Raw genomic sequence first — 12159 nt, 5'->3', positions numbered from 1 at the left:
ATCTAAATTATCTGGAATAATATGTCTATTTTTATTATTATATTAAACCTTTTGATGTATAGTTTTTCAAAAATGTTTGATATTACATGTAATAAATAAACTGGTCGATAGGAAGTGATATTTTCTAATTTTTTATATTATTATGTATATTATTATTATTATATTTATATTTTTATGGCAGAAATTATAACAATTTCAATCACTTTCCACCTGTTAAGTGATTGATTCTATTCTACACTATTCGAAACATTAAACTAAATATAAATGTTATTAATTTTATTATCCTTTCCGGTGATTTGCGTAATTTTTTTATATCCAAGAGCTTTTTGTTTAACTTCACAATGGTTTTTTTCATGAGGTAGATTTATTGGAAATGAGAATATTAGAGCGCCGGTATTTTATTATATTCATTTGTAGGTATCTCGATCCAATAATTAATATAATATATAATCCATAATATATAATATAATAACCCAATTATCCCCATGATTGTCATTATTTTTAACAGGTTTGTTATGCTGTTGATTTGTTTTGCTAATTTTTGTTATCCTTTTTCTGCCATTTTCTGCTGAATTGTGGCTGATATGCTGTTTCCTTTTTGATATACTTTCACTGTTAGGGGATGCATAATATACTGTCTCCTATATATTTTTGTTATATTTATTCTGCTTCTTCTATACCTATCGCGGTTTTTAAAGTTCCACAGTTAGTTTTTTTGTTACAAAAAGAAGAAGGTTTATATTTTGGGGATTATGTTTTAAAAGACTGTTACTGTTACTGGTGAATAATTAGGCAATAAATCAAATCATGATTCTATCCTGCACTTGAAGCGGCATTTTTGGTGATAATCATTCATCTAATCTATAGTGTTCACTTATTATACTACTCAATGTAATTTAGTAAACTTCCTTATTGTTTTAAATATAAAGGCCAAACATACGATGATTTTTTGAATTTGTTTGATTTCGAGGTGTTCGTGCAGTTTCTCATTGGTTACATATCTTAGGTCAAGTTGGGATTATCTTCATACTAACCAGTAGAATTATTTGTTTTATTTTGAATCTGATCTGTTGAGCTTTTTATCCATTTATCTATTCTGTGTTCGAAATACAGAAAATGTTTTCTTAAGTATTAAACACAGAGAATGTCAATATATATAATCTATTCAAAGTTTTTTCGTACATACGTCATCAAGATGTTTAATATATTGTCTGTCGCAATTTGTAAATTCGTTTCAGAATCAGACAATACTTTCCTTCGCACTTTTTTCTAGATAAAAAGAGACATAATGTTGTGTGATAAGTTTGAACGTCAAACCGAACTAGCCTGTCAATGTCATCCGGTTGTCAAACGTACGCAAAATTATTCAAAATATTAGTTATAATTATTACAGGTTATAAACCCGCAAACGTTATTTTAGCGCTTTGATTATTTTGGTAAATTTTAAATCGCTGCCTAATATGTCATATTACATTGTTTAAAAATGCCTAATACAATAGATAGTCTGATTGCGTCTTTAATAAGTTATTTCGAAAAGGAACGAGATAATGGAGGGCCCCTTTTGCCCATAAATTCCGATAGAGATGTAAATATTGATGATATTAAGTATTATGAGTTGCTGCAATTTTATTGAAAATGTTTTTAACGTGTTGCTGCTGCGCTGAATATTAGTGTAGGCACTGTGCCTAATATTGCTTACAAAATGAAGAACAATATGTTAGATTCAACAGATATACGACATGTATAATAATAGTGCAGAATTAGTGTTTTCTTCCAAGCGCTACTACCATGGAGAAATGAACCATACCACACTGGTGAAAAAAATCCCAATCATAGCATCAACAAAGGCTGTAAAGAAGGAATGGCTTTCAAAACATGAACTAAGTTTTGAAGAGTTTGAAAGGGACTATGCTAAAAACTGAACTATTTCAAATTGTTACTAAAATAAATATAGTTAGTAAATATAAATGAAATATTTCATTAAGTTTTTTGCAATTTTTTAGAAATAAGCCCGAAAAACCATATACAGTAGATCAGATGGCTGAACAATATGGTCACATAGAAATATGACTTTTTCCCTATCACTGTATATTCAATTCAATCGAGTTGATATGGTAGATAGCAAAGAATTATTATAATGGACATGCTAGTCGAAAAGGATATTCCATCAAGAATTGTTTGGATATGTGGGAGGAAGCATTGGCGACTTGGACAGTGACAGTGTTTAAAGGAAACTTTCAGGATACGTGATAATACCGTGCAATGCTGGAAATTCCTGAGACGGAATGATGAGAGTGGAAACAATTATATGCATATAATTAATTGAGTATAATTGTAGAAAATGATATCGTAAGGTGTGAAAGATTTGTGTGCATAGATATAAATGTAATTGTTCAGAACTAAACATGAGAATTGGGTTAAAATGTACGAGAAGAAGATGAATACTAATTCTTTTGTAAATATATTAAATGCAGTAGGCAGACTTCAGTGATTAATTTTATCATGAATGGTGTAGAAAGATAGTAGCAGAGGAAATAAAAAGTACAGTGTTATCATGATGACTTGACAAGTAAACATACCATCGAAGGAAACAAGAATTAAACGTAAAAAGGTAAATCTGCTCTCTAATGAAAGTAAAATACATTACTTTGATATATAATTGTTAATTATATGGATTAAGTCTCCATGGGGATACCACTACATAAAAAACGCGCCTGGAACTCATGGGTGGTGTAGAACTCTAACCTACAAACTATTATAACTGTGTTCTTAATTGTAGTTTTAAGTCATTTGATAATACATGAATTAGATGTACTATAATGTCAAAAAAATTTATATATGTTTGATAACAACTAAAATTCAGAGTTGATGCGGCAACATTGTGATGTTTTGACGTCACAAATTTAGATGAGTTAAGTACAAAATAACTTTGAATAGACTATATCTATCTACTGCAATATATTCTTACATCCTTCCTTGAACAACTTGTAACAGGTAAAAGTGAATTGGAGAACTATATTTTGACTGGTTCATCAGCAACTTTTATACTACTTTCATATTCCTTTATTTATGAATGATTTCAATTCCGATATTTAAATCGAAAAAGATTTGATATGAAAAAAAGCAACCGTAAAAATAGTTTTCCCACGACGCTACACCATGATTTAGTTTAATTTTAAATCACGAAATAACAAAACCTTTTATGTGGTATTGACATCAGTTCAAAATCCACTCGAAACAGTACGTTTTTGGCTGGAAGCCACCAATTTATGCAACAGATGTACGTAACACGCGGTAACTACGATGCACTATCGATCCAGTTTTCGTGCTACTGTTGTCGGCATGTAACTGTTTCCCGTTCTCCCAGTCTGCGAGATCCGGATGCGAATCGACTGGTGCGAACAATGTATTGGAAATGCATCTGTATAGGAAAGTCCGCCGTTTACCGTCATAATCCGGATTCCCTGTTGTCGGAGATATACGAAATGAATAAAATCTTGTACATATTGCTGGTAGTTCAGTCTTTTCGTAAAGTTTTCAAAGATTTTTAATGTATAAATATATTGAGTAATCAGTTCAAATGGTAAGTTATTTCACAATCAGTTCTGAAAAAAATCATCATCGTCTACATCATTATTGAGTGTCTATATTTTTTCATTAGTCTGCCTCGAGTCAGTATTTCTAACAAATTAGGCGTTCGCATGTATTTTGATCATTTCTTTCACTTATACATACTTATACGTACAATATAATTGGTTCAATATATATTCATCAAAACATTTTCCATCATGCTATAACTTTTTCCCATGTTTCTGTCATGTCGATATCTCGTATCGAAAGAACGAGTGTTAGTTTGGCATCGATCCAATTATCGAATCGTTTTCGAACTTATGCAAAATTTCGAAAATGTATAAAGCTACGCTGCATCGATCTGAACAAGTCGTAACAAAAAAGCCTGATGAAAATGTCTGGTCAGTATGGCCATGCGTTATCATGTAAAAGAATGACTTCGCGTCTGTTACTAACTACTACAGATTTTTTTTACCTTACTGATTTCACCATATGCGCAGCAAGATTTTATAGTCAAAAATATTTTTTGGTTTGGTATTGATGTGGATGACTCGCCATACATATCATAATATTGAAATTTGCACTTAAGATTGTAGCAGATCCACTTTTCATCGTCAGTTAAAATACGCCACAAAAAACTCTTACTTCCTGACTAACAAGCAATGAATTAAATTCTATTGGTAGCCACTTTCTCTCCTTCTAGACCTTTCCCATGATTCATAATAATAACTGCTACGCTGTCTGAAAGTTTTTTGAGAGTTTTTTCGCACTTTAGGTCGGTTTTTGTCATTAACAGCAAAAGCGCCACTTTTAAAGAGTTGAAACGAAAATCGACAATTAGGATATGAGGGAACAGCATAATCATACGTTTCTAAAAGTGTTTAATACACTTCGCCAGTTGATTTCCTCAAACCAAGCAACAAATCTAATAAATGTCGAAAATACAATTTTGGGCGCTCTATAATTAACATTTGTATACTAAAAGGAAAACGTTCAGTTTATGTAGATAAATGTCATAAAAACTATCAAATTTAACAGTTAGGTCAGGTTGTTTCATATTTGTTGACATTATATAAGGTCAATTGAAAAGTCTCCGGCCTGCCACATAGATGGTGCTACTAGAATAAAATCATGTTTTTTAGTTAGCCCTAACCCTCGAAAGATGCGTGTATAAATTTGAGAGCTGTCGGATCATTACTTTGTGAATTATAGCATTTTGAGTGAAGCTCAAAGAGAACTTTTGTTATTGTGAAAAAAATGGATAAAAAGGAATTTCGCGTCTTGATAAAATATTGTTTTTTGAAGGAAAAAATATAGTTGAAACAAAAACTTGGCTTGATGTCGAGTTTTCGGACACTGCTCCAGGAAAATCAACCATCAAGCATTCGTATGCTAAGTGTAGACGTAGTGAAATGGACGCCCAAAAGAGGTTGTCACCGACGAAAACATTTAAAAAATCCACAAAATGATTTTAAATGACCGTAAATTGAAACTGAATGAAATAGCAGACACTATAAATATCCACTAAACGTGTAATTCATATCATTCACGAATATTTGGGTATGAGAAAGCTCTGTGCAAAGTGGGTGCCGCGCGAGCTCACTTTTGACCAAAAACAACGACGAGTTGATGATTCATAGCAGTGTTTGAAGATGATCAAGGGTAATAACCCCGAGTTTTTGCGTCAATATATGACAATGGATGAAACATGACTCCACTATTTCACTCCGAAGTCCAATCGACGGTGATCCCAGTGGACTGCACACCATGAACAGCGACTATTACATAGCGTTATTGGATCGTTTGAAGGACGAAATCGCAGAAAAACGGCCGCATTTGAAGAAAAAGAAAGTTCTGCTGCACCAAGACAATGCACCGTGTCAAAAATCAATGAATTGGGCTTCGAATTGCTTCCTCATCCACTGTATTCTTCAGATCTGGCCACCAGCGACTATTTCCTGTTCTCAGATCTCAAAAGAATGCTCGCTGGGAAGGAAAATTTTTAAAAAAGGGAAATTTTCGTCGAATGAAGAGGTGAAACGAAACTGAGGCCTATTTTGAAGCAAAGGATAAATCGTACTACAAAAATGGTACCGAAAAGTTGGAGGGTCACTATAATCAGTGTATCACCTTTGAAGGGAATTATGTTGAATAAAAAAACATAATTTTGCCAAAAAATTGTGTTTTACTATGGTAAGCCGGGAACTTTTAAATTGGCTTGTTACTTATATCTCCAACGATCAAAATATATGCAAGTACTTAAAATCTTATAATCATGTTATTTGTGAACATTAATTCATATCATTCAACCAATAATATATAATACAAGTTAATGAATTAATTTTGAAGATTCTTGATCTATTTCTATGAACAAGTATAATTAAAATCGTTTCATCACACCATGAATATCCAACATATTTTTTTCACGCCAATTTTCAAACAATTCCAGTGCCAATGTCATCGAAAACGTTGCCCTTGTAATATATATCGATATATAAAGATTTTATATCTAATACTAGCTTTTCTTATTTAGTCTATTAATATCATCAGAATTTATTATGAAAACTATTTATATATATATATATATATATATATATATATATATATAATTTGTTAATTGTTGTTTAAAAATAATTTGTTATCCCTTAATTTGCTTAACACTTAATATGCTGGAATAAAAAAGTAATTAGTTATTTTTAGTGGCAATCGATCAAAAAAAAACTATGCATTAACAATTATCGAATGGTTGTTTATTTGTAGTTATTTTCTGCCATATCTCAAAGTCTAGTTGTTCATAGTTAGTGTCATCACTAACATTAACGAAACATAAATATGTTATGTTAACTGGCTCGATTAGCAACATCCATTGACGAAAGCAATAAAATTTACATAGCCATTTGCGTATGTTATTAGAACATTACAAGTTTAAACAATAATTGCATATAACAAAAACAGATAATCGATGACAATTAATGTAGACTTACGAACTAACAGAACATCATTTACGGAAAATTTTGTATTTCTTCTTCAATAAAAAAAAGTGCCGCTGAAATTCACTGGGTGATGTTGGAAACTTATGAGGGACACACCTCATCCATAAAACTATAAAATTTGATATCCAAGTTTTATCTAAGGTTTTAGAATTGACAGACAGGAATAGCAACCAATTATGAAGGTCCGGAGATTATGGCAGATATTTTTCAAAGGTTGTCACTGAAATCAAGCAGAGACCTAGTTTAAGAATTCATGTTCATTCATGGAGATACTTTTGAGAATTGTATATATTAAATCATGTTAAAACACAGATTTTTGTAAAAGCACTTGATGAAATATTGAAATTGCATGGTTTCTTCAAAATTAGGGTTTGCTCACTTTACTTAACCCAATATTACAAGGTATCTTAGTACAATGCTGGTTAAACTTTATCTTAGGTTTAAGAAAAACAAGCATCCGTCATCAAATATATATAAAAAATAAATATAAACTTCTTGTGTCGTAACTATGAAAAATTAATCAGCTGTGAAAAATTAACCATTTGATAGCCCTGTCAAAAACTGTTGCGTCTGCATATTATAATCAAAAGATTTGCTAAAGTATCTTAGTGATATTATTCTTCTAGTTTTCAACTGGTATTCTTTATTGCACCTATGAATCTACACTTATTAATTTTCTTGTCAAGTGTTATGCTAATAGTATTTCATAATTCAATTCTTCCACATTTCATCGCTAGTGTATCAGGAATAATATGGTTCTTCTTTTATTGGCATTATTTACTATGATTGATTAAATTATAACAATACAGACTGCCTTTCATCATGCGCAATGAGGTTCATATTTCGATATTCAGCCGACTAATAGTTACCGCTTGATGCAAAGAATATAGTCAAATGTGTGTTATATGTCTTGATAAATACCTGTTCCAATTTTTAACCGACTTCAAAAAAGGAGGAAGTTTTATGTTCGGCTGTATATTTTTTAATGTATGTTCAATTGATTTTCAGAATTCTTGTTTCAATCGAAAGGGTGCACTTCCTAGGTGGTCTCATTGGAACCAAGTCATGATGCTGGGCGGAAGGGAAGAAATAAAAAGCCTAAATAGGAAGCCCTCAAATTTCAAAGGTACGTATAAAGTTTTCACATATTTGTTTATCTAAAATAATCAGATATTTGGGTATAATGTTATTGCTGAATTGATGTGACGGAAAATCGGAAGTAGTTCAGTGTAAAAGCCATTTAAAAGCCAGTTGGGTTTTTAAGCACTAATCATATCATATGGAAAGTCGTAGAAATATCACAGGCAACTGCTTTTATGGTGTAATAGTTAAAAGTTAAAAAAATAATTAAACTTAGATTTTTAACACAAAAAAACGTTTTAAAATAAAGTATGTACATAATAATCGTTATAATAACTAAATAAAAATAAACAAAAACCTTATTTAACCTATCTACTATACCTATTTTATATTTACAACACCCAATTTAGCTTAATACCTACCTAAACCTGTTCATCAATTTACATTTTTTTTAAAATATATTTTAAAGTCTCCTTTTACCAACTATGGGTTTATCTAGACAGGACCTACAGTTTAACGTGGGCTCCGAACCACGGTCCTCAGCATTAAACCTACCGACTGGCGAATGACCAACTTTAGATAGCAGCCCAGAGAACCACCACCTTACCCAGCCCAGTTACTGGCGTGACTGGGATCATTTTCCTTGCCGGATTTTTCACTTTTGTCTAGAACATTCACAAATTTTAAACAATCACAAACATAAATTTACGACCATGCCCCAGTGCCGAGCCCGAAAAATAATAATATAATTTTGTAACATATACACAAACTTAAATTACGAACAAAACTAAAAATCTAAGTTTGATTATTTTTTACTTTTTAGTGAGTCCCTTACTGTTGGTAGCACAAAACCAGTTTTACAACTATACAGTTGCTAAGTAATCAAATAAAATCCAAGCCCGCCAAAAGGTTTATACGTATTCAAGTAATATAACCTGGAAATGATGGTTAGGAAACGTCAAGGAAAGTGACACCAGCGTTTCGTAATTGATAACTTCTGAATGGTGTCTGAGTTGATATGGCAATTTTTCAAATTTTGTGTGTTTATTTCTACTAAAATATCAGCAGTCATAGTTATAATTTAGAAATAAATATCTTTTAAAATCTTTCTATACCATATTATTTTATAAGTTAATAATTCTGTGATTATTTATTACTGTCGTCATGTCTGGACGCATTGTAATTGGAATTAACTTATCAAGAAAAGAAGACATACTGACGTTGGATATACAAATATTCTGCAGTTACTCCAAACATTCCTTGGCAAGTTTAGTGGAGTTCGGGCGAAAATACTGCAGCTTAGACTCCAAGGTGAACTAAAAATCTGCTCAAAATCTCTTAGCCATAAACCACTGCAATTAGGAAACATTGGTCACTGGCACAAGCATCACATTTCAGGCAGTTCGGTGTGTACGACAACCACAACCGGATCGTAATAGTTCAATTGCTCCGCGGTAGACTCTAAAGAGACACCAAAACTTGTTCTATACAGGATATAGAATGAAAATTTAGGTTGAAACCTGAAACACTGCAATTCAGAAGATTATCAATGGCAAACTAGCGGGCGAAGGTACAGGCGATAACCACAAATAATTTTATAACATCTGAAAGCTGTGCAGTCAAAAGAACAACTGCGTTCATTCCTTTGGTCGAGTAAGATGTGATATGGCGAGACTAATGCGGGACTGAATATTCTAAGAAACGGATGAGGTACCTGGTTACGCGAAGTGTTTATATTATAAGGGTTTCATTTACATTAGATTAGGATTGGACCGGCAGTATTGTCTGTACAGTACAGTTTTTATTTTAAACGCTACATTATATGTTTATAGCTCAAATATATAGTTATTATCTCATCAAACAAACGAAAAACAATATACACATAGATGACTAATACAATTAATATACAATTCCGAAATATAAAAAACAAATTTTCCTTTTTTATCGCAAAATTATCATATCAGCCTTGGCCACCGGTGATATTAACCTATAAAATTCAAATTAGCCAATTAAAAACTAATTTTCTGTCTAAACTAATATGAAGTTTAGACGAGGAAACTTTGGTCGGTTCTTAGTTTAAGGTGCCAAATCGAAACAGGCGCCGCTAACTTCGCCTGGCTCGTTTTCATTTTTCCAAGGCCTACTATAAATAAACAATAAACCTGTGCAACGATTTAACGGGTAATTTTAATAATGCGACTGATAATGGTTTCGTGTAAGCGATTTTTTTGATAGCCCGTAAAAAATTTCGTGTGTTTGCCCGAATAATTATAACTTTTAACGTGATACATCCGAACTGTTTGATATATCGGTTATAAAATTGACGCGAACGAAAATCATATGGTTCGTGTCGTAACTGTGTAGAAGTAGTCTGAATCATAATTAACATTAATTTATTCATTCATTTAGAAAATGCAGCATGAGTAATATTGAATTGTTTTTGTAGCGAAATTATTCTCAGAAATTATTGAATATTGACTGACTAAAATGCAATAAAATGTATTTTTTCTGTTAAAGGAATATACGTTCTTTTGTTATATACTCCTGATGTTGTATGATGATATTCTGCTACCTTTCGGGTACCTTTATGATTCTAAGATCATAGACCTAATAATGTTTGTGAAAAAAATATAAACCCTGAGTAAATTTCAGTTATCAGAATTAGTGAAAGTTTTATCTTTCAAGGAAATTTGCTTTCAAATAAATAGTAATCAGGTTTACCTGTGTCGGGGCTAGAAAGATCCAAGGATTGATATTAGCCATCCAAGTTTATTGTCACAGTGTACTATAAAATCAAGTTCTGACTGATTTAATAAGACTTACATCGGTCAGCAGTTGGATGCCCTTTACATTAGTAAAGAAGTTGTTCCGTATTTGCATGTATTCCGATCATTTTGTTATTTTAAGAAGGTATATATTGAGAAAAATTGGTACAATCTTATACCGCGTCGAAAGAAAGACATTGGATTTAATTCTCGCACATCACTATTTCGAAACCAGTATGCCAGTCAAGCTGTGCTGCATCTAAACAGATGGTAATCAGAAGGCGCTATATCTGGTAAGTACGCTGAATGCGGCAGAATTTTCCATTCAAACTGCAACAGTTTGTATTCTTCACAACTTTTGTAACATGTAACCGAGTATTGTTATGCATGAGGATGACTTTAAATCTGTTACTCGTTATTGCTAGTTTTCTTTGCAACAATACGGCATTCAATTTGTTCAATTGACGCCGCTAAACATATGAAGTTTCATTCGACTTTAGCAACTCGTAATACACACAACACTTTGAGGTTAATGTGGATGATTTTTCCAAATTAACTCATGACTTACTCTTGAAGTTGTCGTGGTAAATCTTCCTATCACAAAACTTTTCTTTTCTTGCCTTGAAAGCAATGAAACAGCGATGTTGAAACGGTTCGAAATGGCATTTTCCGTTAATTCTCGCCTTCTTACTTTCTTTTAGACCTTTCTTATCGCATGTAAACGGCTGGAAACAATTGGTTCATCAACTGCCAATCTGTCTGAAAATTCTTTGAAAGTTTGGGTTGGGTTATCGTTTAATAACTCTTTCAATTCATTCTCTTCGAACTTTTCTGATACTCCAGGCCGTTCTTTTTCATTCGCATCAAAATCACACACGACCATAAGTTTCTAAAAGCATTTAATGGGCTTCAACAGCAGATATCTTCAAACCAAACTACAAGAGTAATTAATGTCGAACAAAGTCTGGAAAGTATGGAAATTTAATAGTTAAGTTAGGTTGATTAGCAATAAATTACAATGACCATTCGCATTTTGACTAATAATCAAAATACATGCAAGCACCTACTATAATAAAATTAAGTCATGTAAAAAAGTACATAATGATGCCAGAAATAATGGGAATCGAAAGAATCACTTGTAAAAGTACACTTGCAGTACAAATAATGGAAATGTTTATAGTATGATGAAAACAGTCTGTGTAATATACCTGAAATATGGATAATTTCATTTCGTGAATCATGAATAGTCAATTTAAACTTAAAAGCCTCATTTCATATCTGAATTCCATTGATGTTGTATTTTGTTTCTATGTCCCTTTGTCATACATGTCAGTCTTTCTTTAATATTAAAATAAGAAGTAACTTATCTGTCTCAAATAGAAATTAACAAGCATGAACTGTTTTGATTTGTAACAGTTTATTTTCTAGAATACATCTTTTAAAACATAACTATTAATGTCACAGTTTTACAATTATTTTCTTCAATAGAGGTCAAAGATTTTAATTTTGTGACAAATAACAGCTAGTCTTGAAGTTTATGTAAATATTTCCACTCCAATATTTTGTAAAACGGTTTTTTTTTAATTTGAATCCCAGACTCTATGGAATATTATGGGCAGCAACAATGGAGTTTCGTATATCATACGATAATGCTTTTCCGCGAATCAACAACCGCGTATTTACGATTAATGTCAAACGCTAGTACACAGATATTTAATTATTCAATTGTTTGTTCCAAAGTCCGTATAAAA

General features: G+C 31.8%; 2 protein-coding genes across 2 annotated transcripts in view; one reads left to right on the top strand and one right to left on the bottom strand.

Annotated features, from left to right (window-relative positions):
- Positions 1-12159, bottom strand: part of LOC143191164 (uncharacterized) — a 131258-nt gene that overhangs the window by 102178 nt on the left and 16921 nt on the right. The gene's annotated exons all lie outside the window — the stretch shown is intronic.
- The window catches only part of LOC143191139 (solute carrier family 25 protein Shawn), a 33962-nt gene continuing 25256 nt past the window's right edge, over positions 3454-12159 (top strand). Inside the window, exon 1 of the mRNA XM_076395953.1 lies at positions 3454-3583. The gene's annotated coding sequence lies outside the window, so the exon portion shown is untranslated. The remainder of the gene's footprint in view (positions 3584-12159) is intronic.

The sequence above is a fragment of the Rhynchophorus ferrugineus genome, unplaced genomic scaffold (assembly GCF_030347505.1).
Source record: "Rhynchophorus ferrugineus isolate W39M unplaced genomic scaffold, kcgeb_rfMv2 rfM1, whole genome shotgun sequence".
In the NCBI taxonomy this organism is placed as follows: domain Eukaryota; kingdom Metazoa; phylum Arthropoda; class Insecta; order Coleoptera; family Curculionidae; genus Rhynchophorus; species Rhynchophorus ferrugineus.
The sequence above is the reverse complement of the archived record's forward strand: the minus strand, read 5'-3'. Positions and strand labels throughout refer to the sequence as shown.